Source organism: Bubalus bubalis, chromosome 2 (genome assembly GCF_019923935.1).
Source record: "Bubalus bubalis isolate 160015118507 breed Murrah chromosome 2, NDDB_SH_1, whole genome shotgun sequence".
Taxonomy (NCBI): Eukaryota; Metazoa; Chordata; class Mammalia; order Artiodactyla; family Bovidae; genus Bubalus; species Bubalus bubalis.
Genome location: NC_059158.1, coordinates 139,783,997 through 139,806,964, shown reverse-complemented (window position 1 = coordinate 139,806,964; position 22,968 = coordinate 139,783,997). Strand labels below are relative to the sequence as shown.

The 22,968-nt window shown below is 35.8% G+C and overlaps 1 pseudogene; it reads right to left on the bottom strand.

Moving 5' to 3' along the window:
• Window positions 1-7,408: 7,408 nt before the first annotated feature.
• Window positions 7,409-7,505, bottom strand: LOC112583057 (annotated as a pseudogene).
• Window positions 7,506-22,968: the final 15,463 nt, after the last annotated feature.

Here is a 22,968-nt window from a genome sequence, read left to right as displayed (position 1 = left end):
ATTATTGTTTTACAATATTGTGTAGGTTTCTGCCATATATCAACATGAATCAGCCATAGGTATATATATGTCCCCTCCCTCTTGAGGCTTCTCCCACTTCCCATCCCATCCCACCCCTTTAGGTTGTCACAGAGCACCAGTTTTGAGTTCCCTGCATCATACAGCAAATTTCCACTGGCTATCTATTTTACACATGGTAAGGTATATGTTTCAATGCCACTCACACAGTTAGTCCCACCTTCTCCTTCCCCTCCATGCCCACAAGTCTTTTCTTAAGTCTGTTCTCTATGTCTGCATCTCCATTGCTGTCCTGCTGATAGGTTCATCATTACCATCATTCTAGATTCCGTATATATGCATTAATTTAGAGTATTTGTCTTTCTGGTTTATGTTCTAGGTTAATCCAGTCATTAGAACTGACTGAAATGCATCCTTTTTATGGCTGAGTAATATCCCATTGTGTATATGTACTACAACTTCCTTATCCATTCATCTGTGGATAGACATCTAGGTTGCTTCCATGTCCTAACTAGTTTAAATAGTGTTGCAATGAACATTGGGGTACATATGTCTCTTTCAATTATTGTTTTCTCAGGGTATATGTCCAGTAGCAGGATTGCTGGGTGATACGGTAGTTCTATACCTAGCATTTTTTTAAAGGAATCTCTATCCTATTCTCCATAGTGGCTGTATCAATTTGAATTCCCACCAACAGTGAAAGAGGGTCCCCTTTGCTCCACACCCTCTCCAGCATTTATTGTTTGTAGATGTTTGATGATGGCCATTCTGACTGGTGTGAGGTTATACTTCATTGTAGTTGTAATTTGCATTTCTCTAACAATGAGTGATGTTGAGCATCTTTTCATGTGTTCTATTTCTGCTTTATTGACTATGCCAAAGCCTTTGACTGTGTGGATCACAATAAACTGTGGAAAATTCTTCAAGAGATGGGAATACCAGACCACCTGATCTGCCTCTTGGGAAATTTGTATGCAGGTCAGGAAGCAACAGTTAGAACTGGACATGAAACCACAGACTGGTTCCAAATAGGAAAAGGAGTTCGTCAAGGCTGTATATTGTCACCCTGTTTATTTAACTTATATGCAAAGTACATCATGAGAAACGCTGGACTGGAAGAAACACAAGCTGGAATCAAGATTGCTGGGAGAAATATCAATAACCTCAGATATGCAGATGACACCACCCTTATGGCAGAAAGTGAAGAGGAACTCAAAAGCCTCTTGATGAAAGTGAAAGTGGAGAGTGAAAAAGTTGGCTTAAAGCTCAGAAAACGAAGATCATGACATCTGGTCCCACCACTTCATGGGAAATAGATGGGGAAACAGTGTCAGACTTTATTTTTCTGGGCTCCAAAATCACTACAGATGGTGACTGCAGCCATGAAATTAAAAGACGCTCTCTCCTTGGAAGGAAAGTTATGACCAACCTAGATAGCATACTCAAAAGCAGAGACATTACTTTGCCAACAAAGGTTCGTCTAGTCAAGGCTATGGTTTTTCCTGTGGTCATGTATGGATGTGAGAGTTGGACTGTGAAGAAGGCTGAGCGCCGAAGAATTGATGCTTTTGAACTGTGGTGTGGAGAAGACTCTCGAGAGTCCCTTGGACTGCAAGGAGATCCAACCAGTCCATTCTGAAGGAGATCAGCCCTGGGATTTCTTTGGAAGGAATGATGCTGAAGCTGAAACTCCAGTACTTTGGCCACCTCATGCGAAGAGTTGACTCATTGGAAAAGACTCTGATGCTGGGAGGGATTGGGGGCAGGAGGAGAAGGGGACGACAGAGGATGAGATGGCTGGATGGCATCACTGACTCGATGGACATGAGTCTCAGTGAACTCCGGGAGTTGGTGATGGACAGGGAGGCCTGGCGTGCTGCGATTCATGGGGTTGCAAAGAGTCAGACACGACTGAGTGACTGATCTGATCTGATCTGATCTGATATGTCTTCTTTGGAGAAATGTTTGTTTAGGTTCTGTCCACTTTTTTATTAGGTTGCTTGTTTTTCAGGTATTGAGCCAGATAAGCTGCTTACATATTTTGAAGATTAATCCTTTATCAATTGTTTGAGCTGCTATTATTTTATCCCTTTCTGATGGTTGTCTTTCCATTTTGTTTATAGTTTCCTTTGCTGTGCAAAAGCTTTTAAGTTTAATTAAGTTCCATTTGTTTATTTTTATTTTTATTTCCTTACTCTTGGAGGTGGGTCATGGAGAATCTTGCTGTGATTTATGTCAAAGTGTGTTTTGTCTATGTTTTCCTCTAAGAGTTTTATAATTCCTGGTCTTACATTTAGGTCTTTAATTCATTTTGAATGGTATTAGGAAGTGTTCTAATTTCATTCTTTTACATGCAGCTGTCTGCTTTTCCCACCACCATTTATTGAAGTGACTATCTTTTCTATGTTGTGTATTCTTTCCTCCATTGTCAAAGATAAGGTGCCCATAGGTGTGTGGGATTATCACTAGGCTTTCTATTTTGTTCCATTGGTCTATATTTCTGTCTTTGTGCCAGTACCATACTGTCTTGATGACTGTAGCTTTGTAGTATAGTCTGAAGTCAGGCAGGTTGATTCCTCCATCTCCATTCTTCTTTCTCAAGATTGCTTTGGCTATTTGGGGTTTTTTGTGTTTCCATACAAACTGTGATTTTTTTTTTTTCTAGTACTTTGAAAAATACCATTGGTAGTTTGATAGGAATTGCATTCATTCTGTTGCTTTGGGTACAATGGTTGTTTTTACAATACTGATTCTTCCAATCCAAGATCATGGTATATCTCTCCATCTGTTTACATCTTCTTTGATTTCTTTTCCAATATTTTGCTATTATAGATGATATTGCAATAAATACTATAAATCCTTTAGCATTGCTTATTTTTAAATCCCACAAATTCTAGGAAATTTCCTTCTACGTTAATCTTTGGCTTTTTTAAAGAGGTAAGAGTAATTGCTGATTCTTTTCATGAATATTTTGGATTATTATATTTGCATATATATTTTTAGGTATCTTGCATTTTTTGTCTTTCCTCCACAAGTATCTTGAGTTCATAAATAACATTTGGTAATGTTATTTGTTTTATTTATATTGTATGTATTAGGTGTGAGACTGTGTGACTTGTGTATTCTGATCTTTCTTTTTCATAAGCTTTTTTTCTACTATTCATACTTATGAATCAATATGTGTGTTGGTGTACATGTTCCTTTGCTTGTTAATTTAGAGAATATGAAGTGCCTACTATGTGTGGGTCTGTGTATGATTTAAAACTAAAAAAAGCCCTCCATGGAGCTTATGCTTTACCTGTGATTAGCCTTGTGACTTGAAGTAAGCGAACTTACTTTTTGAATCTCAGTATTTTTATCTGAAAAATGGGAGCTATAATCCTATTTTGATTGGTTAGTGATATTCCTTAAAGAACCCATTGCAGCAATGAATGTGAAATAACTTGCTAAAATATTGAGCTATAAAATATATAGAATAGTTATTGTTATTTTAGTACTATAAGTTCTCAAATGTTTGCAATTATCTTCCCCAACAGACTTAGCTGTTTGAGAAACATTGGTACAGTTATTGTTTGTTTTATATTTCCTCAAAGCAGCTGGTATGGAGGGAATAGACACTGAATTTATGAAACATTTTATTTTACTGAGTCACTGGATTTTATACCAGGGACCTCAAACTCTAATTCCTACAGGGGCTACATGAAGGACATAAAGTGGATCGTGGTAGGAAGTGCTGAGAAATATGGCCAAGCAGGAGAGTGAATTTTAGACCTAAAGAGTTCAAATTCGAGTTTAAAAACAGTAGTGTGTGAAGTATACAGTTGAAGGCCACATTTAGCAGTCTTTATGCCTGTTTGTGAGCTGTGGTCTATATAAATGCTACATTAGGGAGAAAAAGCATATTTCTTTCCTCATTCATGTCCTGGATGGCCATAAAGATGTGGGATATTGACAAACACAGCCAAATCATTATAATAATTATTAGTAAGCCTGAAAATAACAGTAAAAATGTTTGTGATGTATACATGTGGGATTTTAGTAAAAGATACAGTAAGCTACAGCCTTAGAGTTTTATGCTATGGTAGACATGCTTTCTGTTACTTTCTGTACTACATTATATATTCCCTGTGCCTGAGGACTCATGGGCCAGATATTACTGTGCTTCTTCTCATGACATATTTTGCTTTTAACTTGTAGATACTATGTATCACACCATTGATTACATTTCTTTTTTTGCATGTTTCCTGGAATGTTCAGAGCCAAATTTGTCACTGAGTTCTAGAAAAGCATACCAGATCTCCTGTCAAATATTGGATTCTAATTTTGTTTTTAGCTTTATCAACTCCTTCTCTGCCCTTTCTCCTGACTTATTCTGCCTTATTCTATTTTGCTAAAGTGAAAATGTTAGTCACTCAGTCATGTCTGACTCCTTGCCTCCTCATGAACTGTAGCCCATCAGGCTTCTCTGTTCATGCAGTTCTCCAGGCAAGAAAACTGCAGTGGATTGCCATGCTTTTCTCCTGGGTATCTTCTCGACCCAGGGATTGAACCCAAATCTCCCACATTGCAGGCAGATTCCTTACCATCTGAGCCACCATTTTGCTAAGGTGAGATGTAAATGACAGAACTCCCAAAGTATGTACATTTGGAGATAAGAGACTAATAGCTCCCATGTTGTTATTTACAAAGAAATCATGCATACAGCTGGTGGAACATTACTTTTTTTTTTTTGGAACATTACTTTTTATAAACAGACTTAACAATGAAAAATTGTGTTTTTCTGTACTTTGCTATCTGTTTGCTGCTGCTGCTGCTAAGTCACTTCAGTCGTGTCCGACTCTGTGTGACCCCATAGATGCTAGCCCACCAGGCTCCCCTGTCCCTGGGATTCTCCAGGCAAGAACACTGGAGTAGTTTGCCATTTCCTTCTCCAATGCTTATCTGTTTAGGGTTTCTCAATTTTCTCTACATTTTTGAAAGAAAAAAAATAGTTCTTTTACAGGATTGGGATGGTCCTTATTGTTATTCCTCAACTATTTCTTGTTCTTTGCCTTCAGAGACATGTTAGGATTGTATGTCTTGGTCTCTTTTTGGTAGCATCATATTTTTAGCTCTACTCAGTAAGCTGTGAATAGAAGTGATTGAAGCATGTCATCTCTGGTCCAGAGCATTGAGTTGAATTCATGAGACTCTTGAGCACATCCTTTCTCTTAAGTATGTTGACTGGCAATGTTTGAGGTGATGGCTGATCTATCTGCCAGGGTCCCTTGAATGGTGAGCAGTATTAAGTTGGATTTAGTCACTGAGAGTTGGGGAGTGATTTAGGACCAAAACATGACCTAGAAACTATCTTGAAAGATTCAAAGACGATACATAGCAAAGTGAAGAGGACCACGGATTGCTTATCAATTATGCTTACTCTTTGCTGGGTAATGAAGATATAACCAAGGATCCAAGAGTAGGTCACATAAGAAGAGATTTCTGAATTTGCCATGGAATTCAAAGAATCAGATCATTCAGGATAAGAAATATTATCTTTCAGAAGGAAAAATCTCTATTTTCACCTGAACATTTTCACAGCCTAGCTTTGCTTATATTAAAATCAAAAACAAAAACCACTCCCTGTGACAACCTGAGTATCTGGATAATATGTTTATACACTTTTCATCAGTCCTGTGTTTGTGATGCTTCCTACAACTAGAGGTGAATGAGAGTCTAGAAGGAAATAATGAATGGATTTAGCCCTCATTTGCCTTGACTCTACAGGCAATTTTTACATTTTCAGAGACTCAGGGGTGTTATTTGGAGAAATTACTCAGGAATGAAGACATCCCACCAGGCAAAAGAGGATTTTATGTTTTTGAGACACCTCATTCTTCAATTTTCAGTTTGCAAGTGGAATTGGGAGTGGCAAAGGGAGTTAAAATGTATAGGAGATACTGTTACTAAAACCAGCAAGCACCCCCCACCCTTCCCTAAGCTCAGCAGTGAGTGAGCTCTTAAAGGAGCCAGATTGCCCATGTGTCTTTGTTGTTGTTGCTAGGAAGATATTTTGGAGAAAAGCATCAAAGAGGAGGTGTATCTTTCTCCAAAAGAATGGCTTTCATCAGGTACCTCTGTTTTTTCTGGGGCACAGCCCTGGAGTGCTGTTTTCAAAAATGTAATATTGGAAACAGGATTCTCTTTGGATTTTAGGAAAAAAAGTGCTTGTATGTATTAAAAATGATGATATGAACAAATAAACTGAGACCAGGGATAGAGAATGTATGGATGGAGACACAAGAGAGCTAGGACTTCAGAGCCAAAACATGCTCATACCTCATTAATAATCTTTAGACACTCTGACTTTTTTTTCCCCAGTCTCATTGAGAAATAATTGACATATTATTGACATGTCATAAAGAGTACAACAGGCTGTCACCCTGTTTGTTTAACCTATATGCTGAGCACATATCATGAGAAATGCTGAGCTGGACGAGTTACAAGATGGAATCAAGATAGGAAGAAGAGACATCAACAAACTCAGATATGCGGATGATACCACTCTAATGGCAGAAAGTGAAGAGGAACTAAAGAGCCTCTTGATGAGGGTGGAGGAAAGTAAAAGAACTGGCTTAATACTAAATATTGAAAAAACTAAGAGCACAGCATCTGGCCCCATTACCGCATGGCAAATAGAAAAGGAAATGGTGGAAATAGTGACTGATTTCCTCATTTTGGGCTCCAAAATCACTGTGGATATGACTGCAGCCATGAAAACAAAAGACAATTGCTTCATGGCAGGAAAGTGATGGCAACCTAGACAGTGTTGAAAAGCAGAGGCATTAGTCTGCCCAAAAAGGTCTGTATAGTCAAGGGTATGGTCTTCCCAGTGGTCACATATGGTTGTGAGAGCTGGACCATAAAGAAGACAGAATGCCAAAGAATTGATGCCTTCCAACTGTGGTGCTGGAGTAGACTCCCGAAAGTCCCTTGGACAGCAAGGAGATCAAACCAGTCAATCTGAAGGGAGATCAACCCTGAATATTCACCAGAATGACTGATGTTGAAGCTGAAGCCCCAGTATTTTGGTCATTTGATGTGCACAGATGACTCAGTCGTAATGAACCTGAACTTGGACGAACTCCAGAAGATGGTGAGGGATAGGGAAGCCTGTGTGCTGCAGCCCATGGGGTCGCAAACAGTCGGACATGACTGCGCAACTGAACAACAACAATTGACATATATCACTGTATAAGTTAAAGGTACAGAGCGTGATAGCTTGATTTACATATACTGTGAAATGATTGCCACAATAAATTTAGTTAACATCCATCCTTTCATATAGATACACTAAAAGAAAGAAAACTTATCATGAGAGAACTCTTAGGGTCTCCTCTATTAACAACCTAAAAATATGGAAGACCATATGCACTTCTGTGTCATATTTGTGCAGGGGCCATGCTAATCTTCTCTGCAATTTTCATGTATATATTACCAAAGGAAGCACCACCCTGACATGCTGACAGGTCTTTATTGTGGACTAAAAGAGAAGAAAGATAGGAGATCAAATGGAATAGATATATATATATTTTTACTCTTTACTAAGAAGTCTTCATTCCTAATGTTGAAATTGATATCTGTATTTCTACTTGCAGTTTTAGAACATTTAACATTTCGTACAAAATCCAGAACTTTATCATGGTTTGCAAAAGAAATTAATTCATGTTTTCCATTTTTTGACACTAAATGATGTTCGCTCATGATCTCTCCCTCAGTATCCAGGGGCAGCTTTTCGACACATCAAACCAGGAGAAGCTCAATATCCCACCATGATTTACAGAGGCCTGATTATCTGTCCTTGTCTTCATCCCAGCTTCATCTGGTACCTTGGTCTCTCTTGTTCACAATTCTTTGGCCACTCTGATATACTTGTACTCCTCGGAGTACTTCTCACCAGCAATTTCTCACCTTCAGTTCAGTTCAGTTTAGTTGCTCAGTCATTTCTCACCTTAGGTCATTTGTATAAGCTTTGCTTTATTCTTGGAGTGCTTTTAATCACTTTTCATGCTTAATTCAGATTCATTTTTTAGGTAATACTCCTATTTTTCTTTATCACAGTATCAGTACTTGAATTGCTATGTGTCTACTGTCTATTACTCCCACTAGAATTAATGCTTCATGAGGGCAGAGGTTTAATTATTGCTAGTTGCCCTATCCTTAATGCTTCATACAATTCCGTGGCTCAATACTAAATATCATTTGAACAAATAACTACATGAATAGATGTATAACTGTGCCATTTCAGTACTAAAATGTTCAAAAACTGTCTATTCTTAGACTATAATATAGTTGGTTTTTTCTAAATTTCTTTTTCCATTTTTGGCCAGATAAACACTTAGAAATAAAGTAATATTTTCTTCACTTTTTTACTCTACAGAAAAATGATAAAGTAATTTTATATTCAGATTGACAGCAAAAATTAATAGGAATTTTAATAAAAGTATATTGTTAAAACCCCACAACTTTTGAAATATAAAGCATGCTGGGCTACATGGTATTTCACTGTGATCCATAGGAGTTTAACAGTATTAAACTACCTGCAGGCATACTCCCTATTATTCTGTGAATGTAATAGAAGCATACTGAGAATTACAAGTTAAAGTTAAATGTTCTACAGAGCTCAGACAAAACCTATTCTCTAGTTCAGGAAAATTAGAATTAAATTTTGATCCTGATATATGCATCAGATATGAGCAAAATTATATTAGCTATTTAAAAAATAATAGGGTTATGTGTAATGGGATAAATAACATTTGAATTATATAAATGAATGTTGAGGTTATAATGTTCCATTTGATAACCATAGAGAATAGTGAGAACTTTACGTAGAAATTCAGCTGCTAACAGATTTAAAGCTCGTGCTTATAAATTTGCAGGTTCTAATGGCATAGATTTTAAGTCTATATTTCACTAGATATCACACCATCCAGTTTTAACATTCCCTATATTTCTTTTAATAGACTTTTAAAATATGTGTGAATACATGTTATAGACATCATCTAAATATAACCTTTAACTGTCAATCCTAAGCAAATTGTTGCATAAGATGACATCTTTTAAAAACTCAGTTTACCTTGTTGCAAACCTATTTGCACATCAAAACACCATGGTATATGGGCTTAAGAAAGTCAGTAAGCTATTTATTTTTATAAAAATATAAGCATTATTTATCATTTTAATCATTAATGCATCTAGAGGGGTTTCAAATGATAGCATAAATGAGTAATATATTAACTAAATGTAAATATATTAATTCAGACTATATGTATGTGTACATATATGTGAAAATTCTTAATATCTTTGGCTATATATCACCTTTTAAAAGTTATGATTTTGCCATATATACAATTTTATTTTTCCCCTAATTTTTAAAACATTTTTACTGAATGAAAAATTCTTTAAATTACATAATGGTTTACCATTTTCAAAAATTTTACACACAATTTCATGTATTCTCAAAATAACCCTTCTTTTAAATCGCCTACCCATATATTGCCCTTCTCCCCTTCCCTCCACCTGCTGGTGACCACTAGTTTGTTCTGACAGTCTACTTCCTTCTTGCTTTATTCACCAATTTGTTGTTTTTCTTAGGTCCCATGTACAAAATAATTCAGGCAGAAAAAGACTAATACTGTAGGATATCACTTATACACAACTTTAGATTATGCCATTTTCTTATAGTATAATATTAAAGCTATATTCCCACATACTTAATTTTTCATCCTGTATTTGCTTCATTATTTATATCATCGTGTTTTTTTTTTTTTTAAGATTTATGAAGACATTGAGGGTGAGTCCAGACTTTTTTTTCTTAACTATGATCCTACAGTGAGTATTCTTGAGACTTTCTAATAATTTATCTAGAACTGTTGTTTACTGAGCTTTAGTGTTAGAATCCGGAGAAGGCTATGGCAACCCACTCCAGTGTTCTTGCCTGGAGAATCCCAGGGAAGGCGCAGCCTGGTGGGCTGCCGTCTACGGGGTCAACACAGAGTCGGACCCAACTGAAGCGACTTAGCAGCAGCAGCAGCAGTGTTAGAATCACCTGTTGAGTTTGGTAAGCCATGGATTGTTTATTCCCATCCTCAAAACTTCTGATCGAGTAGGTTTGAGGTAGCTGCTGCTGCTGCTGCTAAGTTGCTTCAGTTGGGTCCGACTCTGTGCAACCCCATAGAGGGCAGCCCACCAAGCTCCCTCATCCTTGGGATTCTCCAGGCAAGAACACTGGAGTGGGTTGCCATTTCCTTCTCCAATGCATGAAAGTGAAAAGTGAAAGGGAAGTTGCTCAGTCGTGTCCGACTCGTACCAACCTCATGGACTGCAGCCTACCAGGCTCCTCCGTCCATGGGATTTTCCAGGCAAGAGTACTGGAGTGGGTTGCCATTGCCTTCTCCAACTTAAGATAGCAACTCTCAATAAATGCCATTGCTTTCTCTGGTTTGAGGTAGAGCTCTGAGGATTTGCTTGTGCTGATGCTGCTGGTCTGGGGACCACAGTTTGAGAACCACTGAATAGTATATTTTATAAGTAACATTATAGGGTTAATGAGTATGCATATTTTTTAAGGTCTTGGCACATGTTGCCAAATGGTTTTCCAGAAAGATGGTATCAACTTGTATTCCTACCAGTAATTCTCTTCAGCATGGAGTATTTTAATTTAAAATCTCCTGTCCTTTGGAGACATGAAAAATATTATCTCTATTGAAGAATTTTGTGTAATAATAAAATATTGGAAACACTGCCATTAAGGAAAATAGATAAGTAAGCAGGGGTGTAGCCATACAAGGCAACTTAATTTAGCAGTTTAAATGAATGAATTAAATCTATGTGTTTTAACATGGAAAAATAGCAAACCATAAATTTGGCTGAAAAATGTTTAAAGCATGGGCTTCCCTAGTGACTCAGTAGTAAAGAATCTGATTGCCAATGCAGGAAATGTGGGTTCTATCCCTGAGTCGGAAAGATTCCCTGGAGAAGAAAATGGCAACTCACTTCAGTATTCTTGGCTGGGAAATCGCACGAACAGTGGAGCCTAGCGGGCTGCAGTCCATGGGGTCACAATTCAGACACCACTTACTGACTAAGTAATGGCAACAACATGCTAAAATATTTCAGTCATTTTTCAAGAATATTAAATGCTATCTCAAAATGTGATTCTTTTTAAAGTTATTTTTGGTTTAAAACAAGAAGTATACAGAAAAATGACCAAATTTTTTTCATTTATCTCTTAAAGCTTAAATGACACAATCTTTTATCATATGAATTGGTTTGAAACTATCCTGGAATTCACTGTAAAAATGCTTCAAAGGGAAAAAGTGTGACTCTTTAATGTCACCTCCAAATGACTTCCTAACCTTCATAGTTTTTTAAAAACGATGTAATATAAATTAAGATATTCCTATCACCCAGGTTATATAAAATGAAGCGGTTAATAACATAGACAAATCAACTATAATTATTCTTTAAAAATTCACAATATATTTAAGGAAGAAATGATTAAAGATAAATGAAATTAGATTATGGATTTATACAAGTGTGTGACCAAGTTTGTTTATTTCATTATTAATAAGAAAGTGGTATATGATAACTTTAAAAACATTATGCTGTTGTAAAATAATATTCTGGAGGATCTGCATTTGGCTTTGACTTTGCATGCATCTTAGACTCTTGATATGTTTCATTTATTTCTTAATTATTTAATTAATTTAAATTATATAGCTTAATTTTTAAAATTAAATAATTTTAAAAATAATTTAAAATATTTTAAAAATAATTTTAAATTAAATAATTTAAATTATTATTAAAGTAAAAAACATTTTACTTTAAAATATTTATATATTCATAGGAATGTGCAAAGAAATTTACTGGGAAATCCAAAGCACCCTTTACCCAGCCTCTCCTAATGTTAATATTTTGCACAACTGTAGTAGTATAATGTCAAACCCAGGAAGTTAACATTTATTCAATCCATTGAGGTTATTCAGATTTTGCCAGTTATACATGCAGTCTTGTGTGCATATGTGTATGTACCTATGTTTGAATAGCTCTGGCAATTTCATCATATGTAGCTTCGTATAACCACAACTGCAATACTTAACCATCACTGCAAGTTTCCCTCATGCTACCCTCATCAAGGGTATGAGCTCGATTTATCCTTTCCTCCCATTTCTTTAATCTGCATTAATTACTACCAAGTTCTCCATATTTACATTTGTGTTATTTTATGAATGTTATATAAATGAAATCTACATTGTGCATCTTTAAGACACCGGTTTATTTTACTTCACATAGTTTCCTTGAGATACATCCAAGTTGTATTTATCAATAGTTTATTCCTTTTTATTGTTGATTGGTAATCCATGGTATTATGGATACCACTCAGTATGCCAGCAAATTTGGAAAACTCAGCAGTGGCCACAGGACAGGAAAAGATCAGTTTTCATTCCATCCCAAAGAAAGGCAATGCCAAAGAATGCTGAAACTACTGCACAATTGTACTCATCTCACACGCTAGTAAAGTAATGCTCAAAATTCTCCAAGCCAGGCTTCAGCAATACATGAACCGTGAACATCCAGATGTTCAGGCTGGTTTTAGAAAAGGCAGAGGAACCAGAGATCAAATTGCCAACATCCACTGGATCATTGAGAAAGCAAGAGAGCTCCAGAAAAACATCTATTTCTGCTTTATTGACTATGCCAAAGCCTTTGACTGTGTGGATCCCAAGAAACTGTGGAAAATTCTGAAATAGATGGGAATACCAGACCACCTGACCTGCCTCTTGAGAAACCTGTATGCAGGTCAGGAAGCAACAGTTAGACCTGGACATGGAACAACAGACTGGTTCCAAGTAGGAAAAGGAGTACGTCAAGGCTGTATATTGTCACCCTGCTTATTTAACTTCTATGCAGAGTACATCATGAGAAATGCTGGGCTGGAAGAAGCACAAGCTGGAATCAAGATTGGCGGGAGAAATATCAATAACCTCAGATATGCAGATGACCCCACCCTTATGGCAGAAAGTGAAGAGGAACTAAAAAGCCTCTTGATGAAAGTGAAAGAGGAGAGTGAAAAAGTTGGCTTAAAGCTCAACATTCAAAAAACGAAGATCATGGCATCTGGTCCCATCACTTCATGGGAAATAGATGGGGAAACTGTGTCAGACTTTATTTTTTTGGGCTCCAAAATCACTGCAGATGGTGACTGCAGCCATGAAATTAAAAGACGCTTACTCCTTGGAAGAAAAGTTATGACCAACCTAGATAGCATATTGAAAAGCAGAGACATTACTTTGTCAACAAAGGTCCATCTAGTCAAGCTATGGTTTTTCCTGTGGTCATGTATGGATGTGAGAGTTGGACTGTGAAGAAAGCTGAGCGTTGAAGAATTGATGCTTTTCAACCGTGGTGTTGGAGAAGACTCTTGAGAGTCCCATGGACTGCAAGGAGATCAAACCAGTCCATTCTAAAGGAGATCAGTCCTGGGTGTTCTTTGGAAGGAATGATGCTAAAGCTGAAACTCCAGTACTTTGGCCACCTCATGCGCAGAGTTGACACATTGGAAAGGACTCTGATGCTGGGAGGGATTGGGGGCATGAGGAGAAGGGGACGGCGGAGGATGAGATGGCTGGATGGCATCACCAACTCAATGGACATGAGTCTGAGTGAACTCCGGGAGTTGGTGATGGACAGGGAGCCCTGGCGTGCTGCAATTCATGGGGTTGCAAAGAGTTGGACACGACTGAGTGACTGAACTGAACTGAACTGAATCCATGGGTGGATTTGCTAACCATTAATAATTGAAGGACATTTGGGTTTTTTTCAGATTTTAGCTATTATTATTTAAGCTGTAATGAACATTGTGTACACGTTTCTACATGAAAATAAGTTTTCATTTCTTTGGGATACACGCCTAAGAATGTAATTGCTAGGTGAGATGGTAAGTTACATTTTAATTTCAGAAGGAAATGCAAAGCTATTTTCCAAACTACTGTATCATTAGAAAATCATGCCAGCAATGAATATGTGATCTGGTTTCTCCAAACTCTAGTGACTATATGATTTTATCACAGTATCTGGTTTTTTATTTTAGCCATTTTGATAGGTATAAAGTGACATCTCATTGGTAGTTTTAATTTGCATTGTCCTAATAACTTATAATGCTGAAATCTTTTCAAGTGCTTATTTATACATCATCCATGTATCCTTATTGTAAAATATCTTACATAGTTTTTATAGTTTCTAATTGGGTCGTTTATTTTTGAATGTGGAATTTTGAGAGTTCTTTATATATTTTAGATACTAGTTCTTATTGGATATGTGATTTGAAAATATTTTCTCCCAGTTTGTAATTTATTTTTCATTCTCTTAAGTGAGTCTTTCACAGAGCAAAAGGTTTTTAATTTTGATGAGGTATGATTCATTGTTTTCCTCTTTTTGATTGTGTTTTTGGGATCAAGTTTTGAGTTAAAGTTTAGAAAATGAAATTAAAAGATGCTTTCTCCTTAGAAGAAAAGCTGTGACCAACCTAGACAGCTTATTAAAAAGCAGAGGCATTTTTTTGCCAACAAAGGCCCATCAAAGCTATGGTTTTTCCAGTAGTAATGTATGGATGTGAGAATTGAACTATAAAGAAAGCTGAGAACTGAAGAATTGATGCTTTTGAAGTGTAGTATTGGAGAAGACTCTTGAGAGTCCCTTGGACTGCAAGAAGATCCAACCAGTCAATCCTAAAGGAAACCAGTCCTGAATATTCTTTGGAAGGACTGATGCTAAAGCTGAAACTCCAGTACTTTGGCCACCTGATGCGAAGAACTGACTTGTTGGAAAAGACCCTGATGCTGGGCAAGATTGAAGGCAGGAGGAGAAGGGGATGACAGTGGATGAGATGGTTGGATGGCATCACCGACTTGATGGGCATGAGTTTGAGCAAGCTCCGGGAGTTGGTGATGTACAGGGATGCCTGGCATGCTGCAGTGCATGGGGTCACACAAAGTTGGACATGACTGAGCAACTGAACTGAACTGACCTGAGTTCTAGGTCCTGAATATTTTCTCCCTCTCTCTCTCTCTCTTTATTTATTTAATTATTTTTGAGATCTTTTATAGTTTAATGTTTTAAACTGAGTTAATTTTTGTATAAAATGTGAGGTTTAAATTGAGGTTCAAATGTAGATTGTAGCCTGCTAGTCTCCTCTGTCCATGAAATTCTCCAGGCAAGAATACTGGAATGGGTTGCCATTCCCTTCTCCAGGGGATCTTCCCAATGCAGGGGTTGAACCCTGGTCTCCTGCATTTCAGGCAGATTCTTTATCATCTCAGCCCCATATTTGCCACTGTACGCTCAAATGATCCAGCACTATTTATGGAAAAGTCTTCCTTCCTTGTTGTATTGCTTTTGCACCTTTGCCAAAAATTAATTGGGCATATTTCTGTGGATCTATTTCTGAGTTTTTCATTCTGTTCCATTGATAGATGTATATATCATTTCACCATTACCAATTTGTCTTGGTTACTATAGCTAAATTGTATGTCTTGACATTGGAAAAAGAATTCCTCCCACTCAGTCTTCTTTTCAAAACTGTTTTGACTATTCTAGAGCCTTTTAATTTCTATGAATAGTTTAAATAAGTTTGTCTATGTTTATAAAAACCTTGCAGAGATTTAGATAGGAATTTCATTTAAACTGTATATCATTTTAGGAAGAGTTGATAGTTTTATTATGTTGAGTCTTCTAATCTGTGACTATTATGTTTCTAAGTATTAATGTCTTCTTTATTTCTTTGATTAGCATTTTATAATTTTTTGTTATATTCTATATATATATTTTAGATTTATACCTAATTTAAAATTTTTATTTGGAGCATTTGTAAATGGTATTACACTTTTGAATTTGCTTTCTGTGATCTTTCTGAGCTCAGTTATTAGTTTCAGAATGTTTTTGAGGGTTCTTTTCTTCTTCCTTCTTTCCTTTTAGATTCCTTGGTATTTTTATGTAGACAATCATAGTATCTGCAAATATAGTGTTTTTCTTTTCCATTCTATATAGGACATTTTATTGCAATCGCTAGAACTTTCAGTAATTGGTTGAATAAGAATGGTGAGAAAAAACACTTTTTTCTCATTCTCATTAATAGAGGAAGAACATAATCTTCCACCTTTAAGTATCATGTGAGCTCTGGATTTTCTTGTAAATGATTTTTATGAGGTTTAAGAATTGCCCCCGCCCATTTTTATTCAAAATGCAGTTGACTTACTGTATTATATAAATTTTCATTCTGCAACATAATGGTTCAATATTTAATAAGTTTAGTTGCTACAGCATTCTAGGCATCTCTGTCCTTCACCAACTCCTGGAGCTTGCTCAAACTCATGTCCATTGAGTCTGTGATGCCATCCAACCATCTCATCCTCTGTTGTCCCCATCCTCCTCCTGCCCTCAGTCTTTCCCAGCATCAGGGTCTTTTCCAATGTGTCAGTTCTTTGCATCAGGTGGCCAAGTTTTGGAGCTTCAGCTTCAGCGTCATTCCTTCCAATGAATATTCAGGACTGATTTCTTTTAGGATTGACTGGTTGGATCTCCTTGCTGTCCAAGGAACTCTCAAGAGTCTTCTCCAACACCACAGTTCAAAAGCATCAATTCTTCAGCACTCAGCCTTCTTTATGGCCCAACTCCCACATCCATACATGACTACTGGAAAAACCATAGCTTTGACTAGACGGACTTTTGTTGGCAAAGTAATATCTCTGCTTATTAATAATCTGTCTAGGTTAGTCATAGCTTTTCTTCCAAGGAGCAAGCGTCTTTTAATTTCATGACTGCAGTCACCATCTGCAGTGATTTTGGAGTCTAAGAAAATAAAGTTTCTCGCTGTTTCCATTGTTTCCCCATCTATTTGCCATGAAGTGATGGGACTGGATGCCAAGATCTTAGTTTTTTGAATGTTGAGTTTTAAGCCAGCTTTTTCACTCTCCTCTTTCACTTTCATCAAGAGGCTCTTCAGTTCCTCTTTGCTTTTTGCCATAAGGGTGGTGTCATCTGCATATCTGAGGTTATTGCTATTTAATAGATTTATATATTATAAAATATTGGCTATATAGCAAGTGCCCCTTTATTCTTAGGATTCTCTTCATTAATGGTTGTTAAATTTTGTCAAATGCTTTATATGCATCAATTGATTTGATCATGTGATTTTTTTTCCTTTAGTAGTTGATATTTTGTCTTGTATTTATTGATTTTCAAATATTGAACCACTTTTTAATTGCTAAAATAAACTCCATTTATTTATGGTGTATGAATCTTTACATTGCTTGATTTGGTTTACTAATATATTTTTGAAAATTTTTGCATTTAAATTTGAGAGATATTGCTCTGTCATTTTTGTTTTCTTCATTTGGTTTTTGTATCAGGATAATACTAGTCTCATAAAATGAGTTTGAAAGTGTTTCTTCTTTTTCCTAATTTTGTGGAAGAGATTGTATAAAATTAGACTTAATTCTTCTTCAAATATTTCATAAAAATCTCCAGTGAAACCATCTGGGCATGAAGATAACATTTTGTGTGAGTGTGTGTGTGTGTGAGGTTTTTAAATTGTGAACTTAATTTAGTTAATTAATTATGGAGCTATTCAGGTTGTTTATTTCACCATGACTGAGTTATGATAGTTTGTAGTTTTTTGAGGAATTGGTTCATTTCTTCTAAGTTGCTAAGTTTATGAGAATAAAGTTGTAATTACCTATGGTGCTGCAGGTTATCTTGTTTCAGTTGATATTGGTGATTTATGTTTTATCTCTTTTTATCTTTGTTAATCTTGCTAGAAAGTTATCAATCATAAGTTTTTTTTAAGAACAAGGATTTGCTTTATTAATTTTGTTTATTTTACTGTTTTAATTTCCATTGATTTCTGTTCTTACATTTATTATTTATTTTTCTACTTTCTTTGGATTTAATTTGCTCTTCTTTTTCCTATTCAGTAGAAATTTAAATTATTGATTTGAAGCATTTCTTTGTCTGTAAGCATTTAGCACTATGACCTTCTCTCTCAGTGCTGCTTTAGGGGTATCTTAAGACTTACATGCTGTATTTTCACTTTCATTTAATTCTCTGTATTTTTATAGCTATTTCCTCTTTGACCATGGACTACTTAAGGATGTACTTGTAGTTGCAAATGTTTGAAGATTTTTCTTTTATCTTTCTCTTATTAAGTTCTAGTTTGAATCCAGAATAATCAGAGAAATATTCAGTTCTTTATATATGTTAACATTTGTTTTTGACCAAGGATATGATCTATCTTAGTGAATGTTCCTTGAGCATTTGAAAATAAAGCTTATTCTGTCCTTATTAAGTAGAGAGTTCTATATATGTCAATTAGACCCTGTGGTTGATATATTCAGTTCTATATTCCTGCTGATTTTCTGGTATCAATTATTGGAGTAATTATTAGAGTAAGGCTATAATTTTGACTTTCCTCAGAGAAGTATGATAAATCATGAATAAAAAATAGTTTTAAAATTCTTGCAATTAAAAATTTTATATTAAAATATTTACATTAAACATTGAAACTCACTTGTAAATCATTTAACTTTTAAGTAAGAAAAGAAGTTACCTTTTTGTAGCCTTTTATATCTATTGACAGTTTGAAAAAAGTGAAATATTGTTGGGAGGCCTTTAACCTGAATTTTTCAGTTCAAAGTCATCGATAATATCATTAAAATATAACATGAAAGCAGAAAATATGAATAGAAAAATGTTAATTTATTGATGGATTATTTACAGTGCTATTTTATGCAGAGGAAAACAGCCCCAAGTGCCTTGCAGACCCAGGCTTATTAATGGTCACTTTATTTGTTGAAATGAGAAGAGGTGGGAAGCATTTTCAATTTCATTTTATGAATAGAATGACTTAGATCCATGAAATATGTGTAAGTGGGCTATTTTTACAATATAAAAAGAATTGGTAATTCTCACAATGTTCAGTGCTTCTCTATAATTAATTTTTACAAACTATTGATAGATTATAAACATTAAGAAATTAAAAAATGTAGAACAATGTAAGGAAATGGAACACTGAATTGTTCAATTTAGTATTTCAGCCACTTGCTCCACTCCTATGATTCCAGTTTAATGCTTTTTAATATTGTGACCTAACACAAAACTTTACAAGAAGTCTGTTTTTTTCTTGAAATGAGAAGTCTTCATAATTACTATATACACTGAAGAATAGCTTGTTGATTTTCTTATACTGTATTTTTAAGCAAAATATTTTTCCAATGTAAAAGCAAAGCAATAGAACAACAAAGGCTAAGAAAGGAAACCAAATAAAAAGGCAGTTACCATGGAACCTTCAACATTAAGCTCAAAAAAGAAAGAGGGTTTTCGATTCTGTCAAAAGAAAAAAAAAACATGATAGAGAAACCGTTGCTAAACACAGTACTTTATAAATCTGCCATTAGAACTGTAAACACATGTTTAACAGTGGATTTTGTACTTTTACAGCTGCTTTTTGATAATGTAAGAGAAAAATTAATCCTTTATAGCCCCTAATTATCCGGTTATGGCTTATTAAAGATATCAACTCAAGCTATTTTAATGCCTATGTATTAAGTTGTCCTTGAGAAAAATGCAGTTTTATTTAAAATAGGCCTAATCAAAAATACCTTTACAAGGCAAATAATGGTACAGTTCATAATTAAAGCAAATATTAGTCTTTCAGGAAATAGCAACAACCATTTTTTAAGGATTCAGGTATAATTTTTTTAATAGCAATGAAGATGAAAATAAATTTATATTACCAAGCTTTATGAGCTCAGGAATCTAGGTGAAGATTACAGCTGAGTATATCCTTTATGTTATCAGCAGTCTTGGTTAACATTTCAACTGTATATATGATAATGTCTATTATAAACTGATAATCATAAGTACACTAATTAATAATGATTGAATTATACTTCATATGATGAATGAATTGTCTAATATTATATGAGTATTATAGCTTATATTTTGAAAGCTCACCACTTTACAATGATGCAACCTTGGCAGAAAGGCAAGTATGAAAGGCAAGAGTGAGGAGGTACAAAACCTTGTCATTGGACTGGTGATGAAGGCATGGTTTATGTTTACTTCTGTCTCCAACTAGTTGGGCTGCAGTGTCTTCTGAATTCCATGGTCAGAAGGGGCTATAGAAAGAATCAGCTGCAAAGTTTAGAGTTTTCATGGCATATTCTTAACTACAATAGAACAGAGGGTTCATTTCTTACAAATCCTGTCTACTTTAAAAAATAAGGTTTTCTCAGGATAACTTGACTTTATCACAGAGGGAAAAGACCACAAATTTTCAGCATGATAATAAAATATTTGTTACAGTCTTTCTTGAAGTACTAGAGAATGAATCAATTGTCTTTTAGCTTCTCAATGACCAAGCACTCTGTCTGCTTTCTGTTTCTCTACTCACTTTCTCTCTCTGTCATTCTCTTTCCAACAAAACAAAATCTCATGGTATCTCATGAGTGAAGGGATGGGAAGGAGGAAGGAATAAAATTAATTGGATTCCTACCATACATAGTCACTGTGAGATTTGATTGGCTCCTTCTGATAACTACAAATACTCTGTTCTGACAGATAGGAAATTGGGGCCAAGAGAAGTTTTGTTAGGAAGGGATGCAAATGAAACTTACTTCTCTTTCTTCAGTTCTCCAAGTTTTGAGTATGACCACACACCAACTATATCCTCTTAGTTAGAAGCCATTCTGTCAAGATGTTACTTATAAAAATTTTGGAGCCCCCATTTCTGTGAAAAACGATGTTCAAAGCACACAATATTATGTTGTTTTCTGCCATGCAGATGCTAAAAGGTGTGAAGAGTTCTTGTTTTCCCTAAAGGATCACAAAGTCAAACTCTATACGATGTTGACTTTGCAGGTACTGCTGTGGTTTCCCTGAGCAACAGAACCTGCAAATGGAGTGCAATGACTCTGCGCTAGAGAATAAAACCATCTTTTCATGTTTCCCATTCATATAAGGCTCTAAATTTAGGAGCAAATTATGTTCTGTGAGTTCTTCTGCAAATAAGTAGCTTGGTACTCACAATTCCATTCTTCATTTAAACATGAGAAGTGTTGGTTCAGTTCCCTATAAAAGCCAACACACTATTTAAGCCAGAAAGTAGCAGTACCACAGAACTAACAGTGTTCTTTGGAAGTATTTATTTAAACACAATTTCTAGTAGAAAATCCATGTTTTTAAGTTTGGGAACAAAGGGGAAATTCTGACTCACTGATCTGTCTTCATATTCCATTTCTTCTCTGAGTCAGTCTTCCCAATCTACTTCTCCACCTTCCCAGATGCCACCTGCACGGCTTTATTTTCCACTGAACTGATTGAATCCACATGCCTTCCACCTTGTTGCACCTAGAATGGACTGCCCAGGTAGGTGTACCATTTCTATGATGGGATTTCAGAAGGTGTTGGTATTGACAGAAGAACCTGGTAGAATTCCACGACTAATTATGATTTAAAGTGAAACTTCTTTATTTCCTTGTTGCAGGGTCTCAGCATGCAAAGAGAGGCTAGTGAGATTTTCAAGAATAGATACTAAAACTACTCAGTTTTAGGACTTTCATACATTTAATGGCAAAAATAATAGTATTATTTAGGAAATGCTCAATTTATATGAATGGTGAGCAATATACTACACTTCCTAAAAGTCAGCCTGGTAGAAAATTTATATCATAAAGTTTAAACAGTGTTTTTATGAATGACTTGAAACAGTGATTCTTAACATGGGTGGTGGGGCATTTGGCAATGTCTTTAGATACTTTCCTTCATCATGGTTGGGGAGGAGGTGCTGCTGGGATTTGGCAGGTAGAAGCCAGAGGTGCTATCCTTCAATGCACAGGAAAATCCCTTACAACAAAGTATTAGCCCATCCAAATGTCAATAATACTAGGGCCGAGAAACCCTGGCCAATGGAAAGCAATGTGCTAACATTTTATTTCAAGAGCTCAGACCAAATTAGTCTAGTTATAGAACTAATATAAGTGATTTACAGTTTAACTGAAGTAGAAGAGTTCAGTTTGAAAAATAAGTTGCTTACCTTTCATTTTTAGATCTGTATTTCTTTTCACAACTCTCAGAACTGAATACAGATGTAGGAGCATAAAAGCAACACACCATTTTTCTAAAGCTATGCTTCTTGTGGGAAAAGAGCCATCTTCCCAGGCCTGCATGGTGCTTTTCAAAACTGTGTCTTAGAATGACCACTATGAGCTAGAACACTGTTGCTTTATTGATTGTGAGCTGCTGCTGCTGCTGCTGCTGCTAAGTCGCTTCAGTCGTGTCTGACTCTGTGCGACCCCATAGACGGCAGCCCATAATCAATAAAGCAACAGTGTTCTAGCTCATAGTGGTCACAGAGAGGTACAAAATTGTGGAGGCAACTGATATTTAAATTTGCCCTAGAGCCATGACTACAGTATTCAGGCTCTTTATCCAAGAGATCAGGATGTCATTTCTTTGTCAAAAAATATTTTGGAATCTCTACAATTAGGAATAATAAATCAAGTAAAGGGACTCTTGGTTGAAGGGACTGGGATAGTCTAATAGAGGAGAGCATCCTTGGGACCAGTAGATGGAGACTTTGAATATATTAAATACTTAAAAATGATATATGTTTGTTCTCTGATGCCCTACAGGGTAAAATAATCAACAATAGATTTAAATTGCAAAGTAACAGCTTTCATTCAATGCAAAGAAAATTTCATAAAAATGTTAATTATACTTAACAAATTTTCCCTTTTGGAACACAACTGCCATGTGTTATGAGTGAAGTGTATAAATCGTGGCTTCCCAGGTGGCACTAGTGGTAAAGAACCCACCTGCCAGTCTACACCTGCCAATGCAGGAGATGCAAGAGAC